General features: G+C 44.4%; 1 protein-coding gene across 3 annotated transcripts in view; it reads right to left on the bottom strand.

Annotated features, from left to right (window-relative positions):
* Positions 1-14938, bottom strand: part of tmem98 (transmembrane protein 98) — a 58512-nt gene extending 43574 nt beyond the window's left edge. The window contains exon 1 of one of the 3 annotated variants that reach the window (XM_052038656.1): positions 14878-14938. The gene's annotated coding sequence lies outside the window, so the exon portion shown is untranslated. Of the gene's footprint in view, positions 1-655; positions 743-10316; positions 10458-14877 lie in introns of those variants that run through there. The other 2 variants (XM_052038655.1, XM_052038654.1) reach the window with 2 other exon arrangements.
* Between the last annotated feature and the right edge of the window lie 1731 nt (positions 14939-16669).

The following is a 16669-nucleotide window of genomic DNA, read 5'->3' as shown; positions in this document are numbered from 1 at the left end:
CAACTGGCAATACAACCTTCTGGCAGGGCCCCCACATAGCCATGCCAGGGGTTCCCGCATGGGAGGGGCAACAGAATTGACCCTAATTCTACCCACAATCCCCCCTCTGAGTAGGGGTCACTGTGCAGTGATCAAGAGATGGGACTCTTAACCAACTCCTCCCTCAGAACAGAGGAACTGTAACATCACCACCGAACTGAAATCAATTCATTCCGTAATGCCCAGGGACAGAATCCTGGAACTTCCTGAGTTTTTTGTCAGCCATCATCTGTTCACAAGGAACAGCACAGTCAGCAGGCTGCTCGGTGACAGGGCAGAGAACTGATATACAGAACAAGGTGAAACTACTTTGCTGAACACCTCTCGTTGCTCCAGGCATGATCAGAACCTGCCCGACGACTGCTACAGGACATCACTTCCAGCTATCAAACCCATTGTATTTGAAAAGCCCCTGCTCTGTTTCCTTCTGAATACCCCACCCCGGCATAATCGTTTAGTCATTCTACAAATACCCACTCCTACAATAAATTCCCAGTTTAACAGATTTAAGTTTTCCATCCAATGATACCTGTTGCCATTTCTCTTGAACCTAGAAAAGAAGGGTTATTCATCAAAGAACAAGTTGCAAGCATTGTTCGTAATACCTTGTACTTACTTCTCTGTGTCACCTTTCCTGGATAGACTTCCTAAACACTGAAATTCTCTCTCCAGTATTCCGCCTGAGCAACTGTTTCCACACAAGCTCCAATCATTTGAATAGTAAACAGCACGGGCTTGGTTTGGCATTTGACCTAATCACTAACTAAGATTACACAGAACAGTGACACCTCCCAGCAGAAGCTGATCATTGGCCTGCCTTAACTTACTTCAGTCCCTCTCAGAGTCTTTTGACGAATCATTTTTGAAGACTTCAACCACATGGCAAGTGGGAAGGGGGATCTCTCACGTACTGTATGCTAGTATTGAGAAGTGCAAAAAACAATGGACTCGAAATTGAATTGTACCTGGACATGTCCACGTTTGTCACATAGTCAACTGCGTCCTGTAAGATATTGGAGCATTGTCCAAAATCCAGTTTGAATCAAAGGACAGTGTCAGCCGTTAAGACACACAATAGAGCAGAAGTGGGCCATCCACCCTTCACCATTCAGTGAGATCATGACTGATCTTCTACCCCAGTCCCATTTTCTTGCACTATTCCCACATCACTTAATACTCCTAATATCCAAATTTCTATCGGTCTCTGTCTTGAATGAATTCATTGAATGAGCCTCCACAGTCCTTCAGAGTGGAGAATTCCAGACGTACCACCATCTTAATGAAGGAAACTTCCCTCATTTCAGTTCTAAAGGGCCTACCCCATATTCTGGAACTATGTGCTAGACTCCTAGTCAAGGAAACATCCTCCCTGGGTCTAATCTGTCAAACCCTGTCATGCACATCACCATTGCAGCAACACAGCAGCAGCTCACTCTTTGGCTGGTTTGGAAAGGTCAGAGGCGAGGGGCAGGCAGCTCCCACAATCTCTCAAAGTACTGGTCAATGAGTTACGTGCCAGGAGGATGGTCCTTTGGGTTAATTGGGCCAAGACACCCAAGTAGAACCTGATAGGAGGTGGTCTTCACTAAAAATGGGGGAATGACGAAAGAAGTTTCATGACCTCACAAGGGATGTCAAGGTGGCCTGAACACCACTGTGTATACCTACAGGGTGGAGATCCTCATGGAAACTCTAGTTTATATGGAGGTCTCAGTTTCTTAATCAAGGTCACTCTCATCAGGAAATAGAAAGATGTTGCAGCAAGCCATCAACTGGATCAAGGATTCACCCACTCTTGTTATATTCACAGTCTTTACATGAGGCCCTGTCCAGTAGAATGTGTACTTAAGATAAGATTAAGATTTCTTTATTAGTCACATGTACATCGAAACACGCAGTGAAACACATCTTTTTACGTAGAGTGTTCTGGGGGCAGCCCGCAAGTGTTGTCACACTTCCGGCGACCAGAGGAAACCCACACAGACACAGGGAGAACGTACAAACTCCTTATAGACAGTGGCTGGATTTGAACCCAGGTTGCTGGCGCTGTAAAGCATTACGGTAACTGCTACACTACCGTGCCTGGCTGATTATTCGTTGACTATGTTAATGGTAAGGATTGTAGCTTGGGGAGGATCACATGGTTTCATTGGGGAGTTTTATTTTGCCAGCTCCACGAGGGAGTGCCTTATATTCCGCACTGCCATTGTCTTCCCCTTCAGTTGAAGAGGCTGAGCAGGGATACCGTCCCTACTGGCCTTCCTTGCTCTCCTGCTCCTCTGGTTCTTGCTGTTCTCCAGACTCCACCTCAAGATCCTTGGGCTCCTCAGTCCCCCTCTGCCACCAGCTGCTGTCTTTGATCAGTAGATGACAATGAGGTCTACCTAACACTGGATGTCTCGCAAGGTACCCTGGATTTTGCAACCAAAAGAATCTCATCTTCACCAGTCCTCTGCCTTTTCCCACCACAATTGTCATACCTGTGTGGCTCTTGTGGTGTTTGTGCTTAGCTGCAGTGGTTGGACAGTGCTTCGGTGTGAGGAGTAGAGGGCAGTTCCAATGAAGCCTGTTCACCTGAAGCATTAGTTCTGCTTCTCCCTCCACAGATGCTGCCTGACCTGCTGAGTATTTCCAGCATTATTTTTGTCTTCATTTCAGATTTCCAACAAATGCAGTACTTTTTCACTGGAGCGGAGTTTATTCCTTGTTTCCCAGGATCTGTCCCTTTAGCGCAAATTGGTCAACTAGAACGTCAGGTTGTGTGGACATTTTCAGAAGGTAGGAGACATATGCACTTCCTGGAAAAAATGGTCTCCTCCACGAGGAAGCTCTCTTTGTGATTCCTTATTGAGGAATTAGAAACCTTTCCTGTTGTAAAAAGTTTGAGGGCATTGAGAGGAGCAAACAATGGCTGTCTGCACAGGTGGGGAACCAGTACAGCTGGCAAATCCCATTGCTGCAGGAATCATCTGTTCCTCAGTGAAACCAAAGCAGATGAAATCATTTCCTTGTGAGTACAGTACCTGGACGACCTGTCTTTTGCAGCCGGGGCCGGTGAATTGGCAGAATTGGCAGAGGCCTTCTGCAGCATCTCAGAAGAATCCTGTGAGGAGGAAATTGAGCGTCAATGTGACCTTCACCTTCAAGGAGAGAGCTGTCCAGTGGTAGAGTGGGGCTGAAGGTCTTCCTGCATAATGTCGCGTGATTCAGTGATGACAGTTTTGGAAATCCTGAGCCTGCAAGTATGTTAATTAGAGAGGTGTGGGTGGGATGTGGCATCCATGAAGACTGTCCTCACTGAAGGGCATTCCTTTGCCTCCTTCCTAAGGGTCTCAACTCAGTCTGTAAGGGCAGGCATTGCCAGGATGATGTCCTCATTGATGGAATGTTGCCAATAACGTCACAACACAGTGCTCATGAAATGAGTAGTTATGCATCTAAACACTGGAAAAAGCACTCACTGATAGTTGTGGCAGATTGTTATCAGGTTGGCAGGCTGTGTCTACTTGAGTATTGGAGGGGATCAGTATGTGGGGCCCCTGCTATTCACAGTCTATATCAATGATTTGGTCGAGGGGACCGAATATCTAATTCCCAACTTTGCCGATGACAGATGGGATTGTTAGTAAGGAGAAGGATGTGAAGAGACCTAAAGATGATCTGGACAAGCTGAGTGAGTGGGCAAGTACATGGCAAATACAATATAATGTGGAAACACGTGAGGTTGTCCATTTTGGTGCACATAACAAAAAAGGTGGAGCATTTTTTAAATGATGAGAGATTTGGTCATGTTGATGCTCAAAGGGACTGGGTGTCTGGGTGCACAGGTCACTGAAAGCAAGCACGCAATCAGGAGGGCATAGAACTCGTGCATTTTCCTTAAATTGAAGTAACATTTAAACAGTTATTGTTAAACTCCAATTATATTTGAAATATTGTTACATTAAGTTGAAAGTACAAAACTTGTTTATTATATTTAAGAATACTTAATTCTTAAAATGGAAAATAAAATAGACTTGAACAGAACTGGGTAAGAATGAGGTGAGATCAATTGATAGTCAGTATCTCACACAGACTTACTGCTCGCAGACACAACCAGATCTCTCCGCTATTATCTCTCGCTGTAAGGTTTACATTGCACAGCATGAATGAAGATGAGAGATCAAAAACCATCGTTGTGAGGAGGATGGAAATCATAGCTTCTGATGTTAAAAATATAGAGCCAATGAATTCTGGCTCAGACACTGCCTTTTCCAGTGCTGCATGGACAGCTGCTTATTCTAGTGCTGCACGGACAGATGTTTATTCCAGTGCTGCATAGACAGATGTTTATTCTAACACTGCATGGACAGATGTTTATTCCAGTGCTGCATGGACAGATGTTTATTCTAGTCCCGAAGAAGGGTCCTGACCCGAAACATTGACCGTCTGTTTTTCTCCACGGATGCTGCCTGGCCTGCTGAGTTCCTCTAGCATCTTGTTGCTTTTTCATCTAGATTCCAGCATCTGCGGTCCTTTATTTCTCTTTTTATTCTACTCTTTTTATTTACTCTTTTTATTCCAGTGCACTATGTGCCTGGAAATCAGTCTATTGAGATTTGTGCCTTTCCTGGGCACAAGTCACCCATGCTCATCTGAAGGGATTTCCAAATCAGACTTACATGAACGATTTAAGGTGAGTGAGTTATCCACCATTCAATGGTCTTTTTAGAATAGACCACAGAAGGCTCCCAAACAGTCCCTTCAACCCACCAGGATAGCAAACTGCAAAAATCGCTTCGTGTCTGTGGTTGGAACCCATGGGTCTCATCTACGGATGATTCTTGGAACCACTGCAGGGTAAGGGCAAATAACCTCACTCCAATCCAGTGTGGAGCGACAACATCGAACGAGATCCCAGTAGCAGGTTTCATGCTTTGTCAGGAGGCAGTATGACATATGTCGTAATATTAGTTGGTACGACTGTAAGAGCTGTACCATGTGACCAACCGCTGCCTGTGTTGTGGCTGCTTTATTTAGTGGGCAACTCACCAGAAGGCAATCTGCCTCTGTGGAGTAAACCGGTGATGGAAACGCTGTCCTGATTCTCTGTAAATTCTTTCATTAATGAAGTGTTCGTTTAATTTACTGATCATTCTTCGGTGGTGTAAAGAGAGATTGAGAAAGATGCTGAGTTAGGGGGTGCTTTATCCTGTTAAAAAGAGAAACAGAAATCCACAAAATTTGTTTACAAAATATCTTATAGAGGGTTTTCACCTGCATATAAAATCACTTGAATCTGGTGAAGTGAGCCAAAACTTAAACTGTTGGCCTGAAGCAGCTGGTTTGTTTTTTGTCTCTAAGTATAGAGCCATCTCGAACACAAGCCGAACAAATAGCCATGTCTCCATGGAGACCAGGGGACATGAGTAAGCTTGCAGTGTGTTCACTGTAAATGCTGCTTTTAAACACAACTTATAGCTTCTCACCATATCTGTATGAGGAGCAGAAAACTACTGTTTGCTTACATACCAAGTGTTGATTTAATTCTAAGGAACATTGCATGTTATTGAACGTAATCCAGACCGGTTTGCAGTTTTCTACTGAATCCTTTTAATTATCCTAAACACCTTAATTTGCTCACCCTCTAATTACAAAGACTAGAGGACATAAAACAGGCACCTGTTTCTTAATTTAACCCTTTAAACCCCGGTGTAGCCCTGTTGAACCCGTGCCACACTCTGTACAAGGCCTGAGGTACTGACCACACAGAACACAGTACCCGAGATATGGTCAGGCCAAATCGAGGGGTGAAACATCACTTTGCTTGTTCTCCAGCCCCTTTGAGGTGAAGACCAATGTTTTGCGGTCTGGCCTTTGGTCATTTGTGTGACTGAGCACTTGATCCGTTTCTTCCTCCGTGGCACGCCAGACCCTCGGCACGTTTTTGATTTGTCAATATTTGGTCCAAAGTGGATGATACACTTCCCAGCAGTGAAATCCTCCTGCCTCAACTCTGCCCAATTACAGTCTATGTCCTTCCCTGGCTGACAATGTACTGTGGCTCCTCGCTTACTCTCCTCTCCAGATCTGCAATGATAGATTTATGCTCTCATTTCCAAGTGATTGAGATGTGGAATGAAACACTCGTACAACCACCTGAGGATCCTGCCAGGGCAGCCCAGTCATTGCTTCTGACCACTCTATTAATTTTCAACCTGTGCATCAACGTTATCTAAAATACCAAGTGCCCATGTCCTTTCTGCTGTTCTGTAAGACTGAAACATATCAAAGTGGAGGCACAAGAGACTAGAATCTGGAGTAACACACAAAGTGCTGGAGGAACTCAGCAGGCCAGGCGGCACCTATGGAGGGAAATGCACAGTCAGTGTTTCGTCTGCAGCCCAGATGAAGGGTCTCGAACCAAAATGTTGACTACCCATTTCCCTCCATAGATGCTGCCGACCTGCTGAGTTCCTCCAGGGCTTTGTGTGTTGAACTGTATCGAATACTTCCTTACAGTCCACATTGACACCGTCAACAGCCTATCTACCAACTGAGCCAAAGCTCAACTAGATCAGTGATACGTGACTCAGCTTTCACAGCTCCAGGCCAAACCTCAGATCACCCTGTGTCCACACTGACCCTCCGATCACCCTGTGTCCACACTGAGTCTCCGATCACCCTGTGTCCACACTGAGTCTTTGATCATCCTGCGTCCACACTGACCCTCCGATCACCCTGCGTCCACGCTGACCCTCCGATCACCCTGTGTCCACACTGACCCTCCGATCACCCTGTGTCCACACTGAGTCTCTGATCACCCTGGGTCCACACTGACTTTCTCAGTGAAGGCTGTTGTCGATGATGAAATTCACCATTTCCTTCAATGTGCCAGTAGAACCTTTGTCAATGGAAGAAAATAGTTTTTGAAGACTTTTACCAGGGTGCTGCCTGGATTTTTACCAGAATGCTGCCTGGACTAGAGGGCATGTGCTATAAAGAGAGCTTGACAAGCTTGGATTGTTTCCTCTGGAGCGGCGGAGGCTGAGGGGGGACCTGATAGAAGTTTATAAGAGGCATAGATAGAGTAGACAGCCAGTATGCTTTTCCCAGGGCTGAAATATCTAATACTAGAGAGCATGCATTGAAGTTGAGAGGGTTAAGTTCAAAGGAGCTGTGCAGGGCAGATTTTTTACACAGAGAGTGGTGGGTGCCTGGAATGGGCTGCCAGGGGTGGTGGTGGATGCAAATATGATAGAGGTGTTTAAGAGGCTCTTAGATAGGCACATGAATGTGCAGAGAATGGAGGGAGATGGACATTGTGTAGGCAGAAGGGATTCATTTAGTTAGGTATTTAATTACTAGTTTTAATTAGTTCAGCACAAGGTTGTGGGCTGAAAGGCCTGTTCCTGTGCTGTACTGTTCTATGTCCTTTGTTCCAAAATCGAGACCTCAGACTTGAGCAGCAGTGCTTTCTGGCCTTCTATACACCTCTGAGACCTAGAACATCTACAGGAGGTATCTCAAAGCACTGGAGTGATATTACAAATACTGCCCGTAGAATCCTCCAAATCTACCAGAAGGATAAGCAAACCAACAACACCGTCCTGTCCCAGGCCAAGGTCCCCAGCACCGAGGCCCTATTTACACCCAGTTGGCTCTGCTGAGCATCTCCCAACACAGAAACTCCATTCTGAGATCTATGAAAGTGTTTACAAGAGAGGCAGAGGAAAGGATTCAAAGATATTCTCAAAGCCTCCATGAAGAAGTGCAGCATTCCCACTGACTCTTGTGGATCTCGGGTCCATCACGGTTCAAAGTGTTCAGAGTGGTGATGAGAACCTTGAGTCCAGAGGCCGTGTGTAAGCACCACCTCACAAACCACCCACCCACCTACCTCATCAGGCACCTCCTGACCCTCCTGTGGAAGAGTCTGTAGTTTTCACATTGGCCTCATCTGTTAAATATCCTTCTGCCTCCCTCAGTCCGGACTCTCTTGTAAAGAATGCCGGTAACAGGAGGTGCAGGCCAGGGCTGATTCTGTTCCCTATCTCTTTGCCCATTCCCAAAACATGACTGGTGGGCCTTCTGGCCATAAGGGCTTAGTTCCCTCTGCACAGGAGCCAGGTCCGATTGACACATACCACCTCAATATTACCGTTGGCAAACTGCAGGAATTCTCCTTCATTCTCCAGGAATCAAAGATTAGCCTCCAGGAAACTACTGCAAGGATGATCCCAGGAGAAATCTCCCAGCGCTTGGAATTAAATTGTGCACTTTGAATTTTCTTCAAAAACTTTCATTTGTGTTGAAACGATAGAAAATTTCTGAACATTTGACTAAAATAATGCAGATGGGAACAAAGTGTTCCTTTGACCAATAGTCAAGAGCCATCCAAGGGTTAATAAGGAAACCATTATCTTCCAGTGGAATAGGGATTCAAGTGGACACAGGGACTAAGGAGCCACCATTGATGGGAGTCAGAGTGCCATAGAGTTATATCAAATGGAAACAGGCCATCTGGCCCACCAACTCCACACCAACCTTCAAACACCCGTTTATGTTAATCTGATTTACATTAACCCGGGGCTAATCTTATTTTATTCTCTCCACATTTCTACCACCCCCACTCCCATTTCTGCCATTCACCTACACACTAGGAGCAATTTAACAATTAACTTACCAACCCGCTCATCTTTGGAATATGGGACGAAACTAGAGCGACCCAAGGGAAAGGCACGCAGTCACAGGGAGAACATGCAAACTCTGCACAGACAGCACCCGAGGCCAGGATCGAACCCGGGTCACTGGAGGTGTGACAGCTCCACCAGCTGTGTCACTGTGCTGCCCAGACTGAGTGATGGATGATGCAGCAGGCCATATGACAAAGCGCTCAACTACTGTCCATCCAGTGCTGGTAACTCTATCAAAGGCTGGGGGGCAGTGGGTGTGGGGAGCAAACAAGGCACACAGGGGGTTAGCATGTCATCATCATAAAGTGGGCTTTTATTGTCACCGGACTGATTGTTCCTGACTGATACCAATTAATCGTCACACCACCAGAACAACATAGGAACTGACCTTTGTAATTACAGGCACTGAAGTCAGTTTTGGACAAACTGATCATCGCCTGAAAGTGGGAACACTGCCTTCGGGTCAGAGGCTGAATTCATCATGAACACAGGCTCACAGTCAGAGAGTGGATACAGTGTGAACACAGGCTCACAGTCAGAGTGGGTACAGTGTGAACACAGGCTCACAGTCACAGCGGGTACAGTGTGAATGCACACACACCTGGTGAGAAGTGGTCACGTGTTGCTGTAACCAATATGTTTGTGAAAGAATCAGTTTATAATTTCAGCAGAGACACAAGCCATCAGTGTGAGATCACGGTCACCCCTTACACACTGCTCAGTACAGGACAGGAAGATCACGTGACTGAATCAGCTGGTGGTTCAACTGGTGTCATCTGCTTGGTCAGGTTGCCAACTCCAACTGGACGCAGTCTGGACACTTCTACCCTCTGCTGCCTTCAGCCCCAACAGATTCCCCTTGCCTATACATCAAGGCGGTCACTTGGATAAGGGAATGAAGGGCTGTTCCCTCCTTGACCTTCTAATCCAACCAACCCCAGTTCCACACTCCCAGCTTTTCCGACCTGCATTGGATCCACTCTTGGGAGGAGGGTGGGTATAAGAAGCAACACAAGAGAGAAAAAGCAAGTCAGTTCTACTTTGGCCCCTGAATATTCACCAGGTCAACATCTTCTCCATGTCTAAAGCAGCTTACATTATGAAGAACCATATCAAGATCAAACCCTATCAAAACTGAAAAAAAATTGTTCTTTAGCTCAAGACACGTCAGAAGCTGGTGAAGTTGGCCAGCCAGATTTCACACACCCGCCTCACTGCCCCCACCCTCCTTCAACTCCATGACCCCTTCAAGAGCCTTCAGAAACACCAGCAGCCAATGTGCACAGCCTTGGACCATGACAGATACATCAAGGCTCAGTCCTGGCAGAGTTGCAGCACTCCTGCTCTGAGTGAAGGACTCCCACATCAGACAACCTTCTACCTCAGGGGCCTCTGAAGGAGCTTATGAGAGCCTGCCTGTGTTTGACAGAGGCCACCGGGAGCCCTGAGTTAAGAGACTGAGCAGGCAACAGCCAAAGCACTCTACAGTCCCGAGGAATTTGTGCCCATCAACATTCAGCAGCAAGCAAGGCAGAGAGGGGCCAACCGTCACCCAGACAGAGAGCAAGCTTGCTACACACAGATCTTAGAATGGGTACTTACACCGCTGTGTGGCTGGAGGAGGCTGCATCGCAGACAGAGGACCCTGGATTACTTGTCTCAGTGCTGGGAAGGTAACCAGATCAGAGGCAGGAAGTGGGACAGAAGAGGGAATGAGGTACCCTGGAATGTTGCTAATGCCTTTAATAGGATCAGTGCACAATACAGCGAGAGTTTGCTCCTCCCCCTACAGTACTGAGCAACTCCAAATACATCAGCACTCCCCCCTTCCCCCACTGACACAACCTATAAACTCTGTAAACTCTCCCTCAGCTGTGTGCAGCAAGCCTACAGTATGTTTTTCATTAACTTCCCACACTCAGATCTGAGTTGTGCGACTTTTATTAACACAAGCCTACAGCCTGAGCAAGTCAGAGGCTGCAAGAAGCTTTGCTTTCTATTCCAGTTTACAGCCACAGTTGTCATTTTTTTGCCTAAATTTTGTTGCCTGTTGTGTATTCCAGGGCTGCCTCTCACTGATTCCAGATATCACACTTTTTGAGGCCCCAAGTGCCAGGAGCAGAGACTCAGATCACTTTCCTTAATTGGCTATGTTCCCCCTCCCTCTGCTGGAGGCTCAGACTCCCATTGGGGAGGGAGCTTCACAATTCACTAAACCTATGATACTTTGCTCATGCAACACGTGGGGACTTGGACGTGTCCAAATTACAGTAGCTACTACACTTCAAAAATACGTAATTAGCTGCAAAATGCTGCAGGAGATCCAACAGTCAAGAAAGAGACTTCATAAATCCAAGCTTTTTCTTTCCTTTTTTATACAGTAATTGTGTGCTGATCATTGAATGTTGTCACATTCAAAAACTACACCACAGAAACACACACACACACACACACACGCACACACACACACACGCACACACACACACACGCACACACGCACACACACGCACACGCACACGCACACAGAGTGATCAAGACTAGTCTGATTTCTTCCCTCCTCTGTGTCCCACATGTAATGAACCCAATTAGAACATGCCTGCCAGATCTATGGGAAGAGATCAAATAAATCAACACATTTTGAGAATTGAAACTAGTTCATTAACCCTGTTAGGATAATCTTGGGTCAATCTATAAACATTACAGACTGCCTGTTCCTCTGCTATCTTGTCTTAGATCCTGAGGAAAATGGGTCTAAATCAGGTGCAAAGGTCTATGACAGTGTACAGGTGGACTTGGTGATAGAATATGGGATTGGAAACTCGACTTGGGGTTAAAGAGAAAACTGTCATTTCAGCCAGCTTTGGCCAGAGAGTGCTGTCAGAGAGGATGGAATCAGTGGCCATGGGATGCAGTGTGTGATGTGGACTGAAGATAAGTCTCAACCTTCCTGATGCCTTATTAGTGTCCACGACACTGCAGCACTGCTGGTGGTGGTGGCTTCCTTTTGGTCATAGTGATTCTACATCTGTTAACAAATAGTTTCCCTGATCCAAGCATAAGACCCAAAGATCCAACAGGATCCCGTCCCAGTACAGCGAGTGAGCCCTGAGCTTCCAAGGATCAAACAGCTGGAATTCCTCGTACACGTGCAGTATTGGGGCTGATGTAAGCAACATCATTCTCCAACATTGAGCCTAATCATGGTCCAGTAACTGTTTCTTCCACCATGGTGAGGCTGGGGCTGACCTTGAAACATACAAACATATGAGTTAGGAGGCTACTCAGCTATTCTCATGGGTCATCTATTCCACATTCCCATCTACTAAGTAAACTTTTCAATGCCTCTCCCCCTCCCCCCACCCCCCACCCCAATTATCAAGTACCTAACTCTGCTCTAAAATAATTGAAAAAGTCTTTGCTATCACCACCCGAGGACAGAGAGTTCAAAGGACCCACAACATTATGAGAGAAATAAATTCACCTCATCAATCTTAAGTGGGTGACCCCTTATTTTTAAACAGTGACCCCTAGTTCTAAATTCTCCTACAAGAGACGACATCCTCTCCATTTCCATCTGTTCAGATTCTTGCAAGTCTTATACATTTCAGTCAAGTCCATTCTCATCCCTCCAAACTCCAGCAGATATACGCTTATACAACCCTTCCTCATAAGACAATCTGCCAACTCCAGGTGTTGGTCTAGTAAGCTTTCTCTGAACTATTTCCACCTTCTCTGAACTATTTCCAATGCATTAATTTCCTTCCTTAAATAAAAATACCTATATTCCTGTCATTATCTTTTTTGCTAGCTTTTAGTGAGCCATTAGTGAGGACATGCAGGTCTCTGTGCATCTCAGAGTTCTGCAATATCTCACTATTTAGATATGCTTCACATTTTCCCACATTAGACTCAACTTGTCAAATATTTGCCTAATCATTTAACCTTTTTATGTCCCGCTGTAGCCTTATGTCCTCTTCACAACTAACCTTCCTACTTATCTTTTGTGTCACCAGCAAACTTAGAAACCATACTTTCAGTAACTTCTAAATCATTTATATAAATTGTGAAATGTTGAGGCCCCAGCTCTGATCCCTGTGGCAAACTATTCATCATAGCCTGCCAATCAGTAAAAGACTCATTTATGCCCACTCCCTGTTTCCTGTTCACTAGCCAACTTTCTATCCATGTCAAAATGTTATCTTGTACTTTAAGATCTTTTATTTTCTGTGATAACCTTTGATGTGTAACCATATGAAATACCTCCTCAAAATTGCAGTTTGATAACCTACCAGTTCCCATTTATTCACAGCACAAGCTACTTCTCCAACGAACTCCAAAAGATTGGTCAAATGTGATTTCTCTTTCACAAAGCCATGTGGACTTTCCCCGATAACCTTGAAATTTTCCAAGTATCCTGCAATAATTTCTTTAATATTAGCTTTTAACATTTTCCTGGTGATATATGTTAAACCAACTGGCTCCAGGTTTCATGTGTTCTGTCTCCTTCCCCTTTGAAGCAGCTACATTTTACTATTTTCCGATCTAAAAGAATCTTTCCTGAATCCAGAGAACTTTGATAAATTAAAATCAATGCATCAACCATCTCACCAGCCACTTCCAGGATGAAGTACACTAGAACCCAAAGACCTGTCAGCCACAGTTCCAAAAATCTTACTCATCACCACTTCCTTGGGGATTATAACTTTCCTGAGATTCTCCCTCCTTTCCATTCTTGATTTACAGATGAATCAGGGATGTTATTTGTATATTCTATAATGCTGTCCACTCCCCGTGGAATTTTTCTTTCTCGTTGCAATACATTTATTCTATCTATTCTGAAAGGCCCCCTTTAACTGCCTGATGCTGCATTTTGACTGATTTAGCCCTTAACCTCATTTTCCAGTTCACTTTAGCTACCTCTGCTTTCACATCTTCAGAGTGACCCTTACTTAAGGTTAAAATACTTGTCATGGATCAAATCATCTCTTCCTCAAGCTGAATGTAACATTAAATCATATTGTAATCACTGCTGCATGAGGTCGTGTTCATGATGAGGTCATTAATTTATCCGGTCACATTGTACAACACCAGATCTAGTGTGACTTGTTCTCTGGTTGACTTCAGAACATGCTGTTTTACAAAACAATCCTAAATACACTCAATAAACTCCTCCTCCAGGTTTTGCCCTTCTGATTTTACCAGTCTGTATGTAGATTAAAATCTATCATGATTATCTCCATACCTTTCTGGCAGACTTCTATTATTTATTCCTTAATAGTCTGTCCTACCACATGGATCATGTTAGGAGAATCTATTCTTGCTCAAAACCCACAAATTGTTGAGACTGATAGTAACATGCTTACTGCCACCCAGACTGTTAACTTTGCACAGATCAAGATCAAACCTGATGCATTATGGATTTCCTTCACTTATTTCCATATGGGGCATCGTCCTGCCCTAATAAGACACCAAAGGTACCGATTCATATTGGCCATCCATGTCTTTCAAATGAAAACTGCCATACCTCTTCCTCTTGTTTTCCTCCAGATTAAAACCCACCTGTTTGATGAACCATTTGGTCACCTGTTGAAATGACTCCAGTTTGGAGCCAGTGTCGGTTTTTGTCTGATTACTCTCTTGTGAAGTGCTTTGAGTTATTTTACCATGTGACCCAGCTCCACCTCCCTGCCCACCTCCCTCAATCCCACCGTTGTTTCTAAATTGGTGTACTCTTTGGCGGTATCCAAGTAAATATTGGGAAGACGGAAACCATCACCTCTCTCTGTCAAAAGTTCCTTTTCTCCAATCACCAACTCCATTCATAGCTGCCAACAAGAAATTTTTGCAGTGTTAACAACCTTGGTGTCATACTTGATCCTGAGCTGGGATCACACTTATACCAACTAGAAGCATCTCTGTAATATTGTCCAACTCTACTCCTGCTCCTCAACCTGTCTTTCTTCTAACTTAGACTATTACAGACACAAGCTGCCTTCTTCAGTCTACTCTGCATAATCTCAGGGTCATCCTAAACTCTGTTCCCTGTGATTTAACTCCAGCCAAGACCTGTTTACCCGCCACATTCACGCTCACTGAGATGTATGAAGGAATACTGCAACCTTAAACTTCTTATCCTTGTTTTCAAATCATTCCATAGTCTCACCTGTCGGATCCGGTTATTTTCGAATCCACAGGTTCTTTCAGGAATCCAAGAATGAGTTGGAAACAACTTGGTGCTTCACAAAGTTTTATTGGAAAAGTTTAAAACAAAGAAGCAGTCACAGAGCACATGGCACTAGCTTTACTACTGGGAGGTGAGCCAAGACAAAGGAACTAAAATGAGCTGGGGGAGGGGGAAGAGAGCAAGAGAAGCAAGAGAGAGATAAAGGCAAGAGAGTGATTAACAAAAAATGACACCTTTTATACCTGAGATAAGAGGTACTCCTTAGCTAACAATAGTCCAATCAGGAAACTTATTAGATACCTGTGGCAAAACCAACCAATGACACGTATTCACCTGATGGACGAACCAATAAGCTAAAAACCTTGTACAGCCTCTTGAGGTGTATTAAACACTGTACATGTTTAATACACCTACTTAAAACAGTCGAATTCAACACACCCTTCCGTCTCTGAAACACTTTAACCCTCCCAGATATCTGCCCTCCTCTACTTTTGATCTTTTGTGCAATTCTGCACGAATTTTCACTGCCACTATTGGCTGTGCCTTCGAGTCCAAACTCCGTCAGCTCTGGAACTCCATCTCTGAACCTCTCTTGTTCTCCTCCCACCTATAAAAAACTCTTTAAATTCGACTTCTTTGACCAAGCTTTGATGTGGCTTAGATTGAATCTTTGTCGAAACACATAAGATGTATGTGGGCTGTTTTGGTACTTTAAATATGCCACATAGATTTCTGTCTTAGCTGCACTCCAGTAACGTAGGACGTTAGCATCATTCTGTGCTGGAACTTTCCCACAAAGAAACACCTGAATCTAGATTAACAGCTGTGGGTGAGTGGATGTGACCCTGTAGAAATTGGTTTCATTCAGAAAGAAACCATTTTAGTCAAAATACGTTTTCTACAATGCATTATTAATTTTTATATTTATATTAACTTTTTGCTGCTGTGTCATAAAATACTTATAGCTTCCTAAACAGATTCAGCTTGATTTACATGCTCAGGGAGTGGGGACCAGGTAAAAAAAAACTGACCTGTGCATCAACTTCCATCCTCAAACCAACTTTCCTCCCCTCCCCCCCACGAGCTGTCTTCAATCCAACTGCAGATGCTGTTCCTCATTTTTTGCCCTTATCACTTACAGTTCCTGTGTATAAAATAGCTCTCAGTGCAGTATGAGCCTCCAGCAGACAATCTAACTTTGTGATGGAAGTCAGCAATTGTTCATTAATCTGTGTTTAGTTAATAAGTGCGATGTCCCTTTATGATGTATTTCACCATGTATGTGCACCGCAAAGTACCCCAGATAAACCAAACACAGCTTTAGGGGTTTCTGCATTTCCCATGAATTAGTTTGCATTTTCTGCACGCTAATTTAACATAGACAAGGAACCAACAGGGACATATACATTGCACTCTGTAAAGCAATAGACAAATAGGTGCTGCCCTGTAGCATTTACACTAGCACTTCGTATAAGTGCTTGTAAATGAGGGTTTTTTCAATATTAAACTGTGACAGAGTTATCAAGAAAGGAACAATTGCATTGCATGTAGTGCATGTAACTGACTGCTACACTGAGAAGAGACATCTGCTCCAATTATGTAGGGCCTTGTTGAGAGTGCATCTGGATTATTGTGTACAGATCTGGTCTCCCTACTAAAGGAAGGATGTATGTGTGATTGGAGTGCAGCAAAAGTTCACCAGCTTGATTCCTGGGCTGGCATGTTTGCTTAATGAGGAGCAATTAAACAAGTTAGGACTGTACACTCTTGA

This window comes from Pristis pectinata, chromosome 25 (genome assembly GCF_009764475.1).
Source record: "Pristis pectinata isolate sPriPec2 chromosome 25, sPriPec2.1.pri, whole genome shotgun sequence".
Taxonomy (NCBI): Eukaryota; Metazoa; Chordata; class Chondrichthyes; order Rhinopristiformes; family Pristidae; genus Pristis; species Pristis pectinata.
Note: the sequence above shows the minus strand (reverse complement) of the source record. Positions and strands in the feature narration are given on the sequence as shown.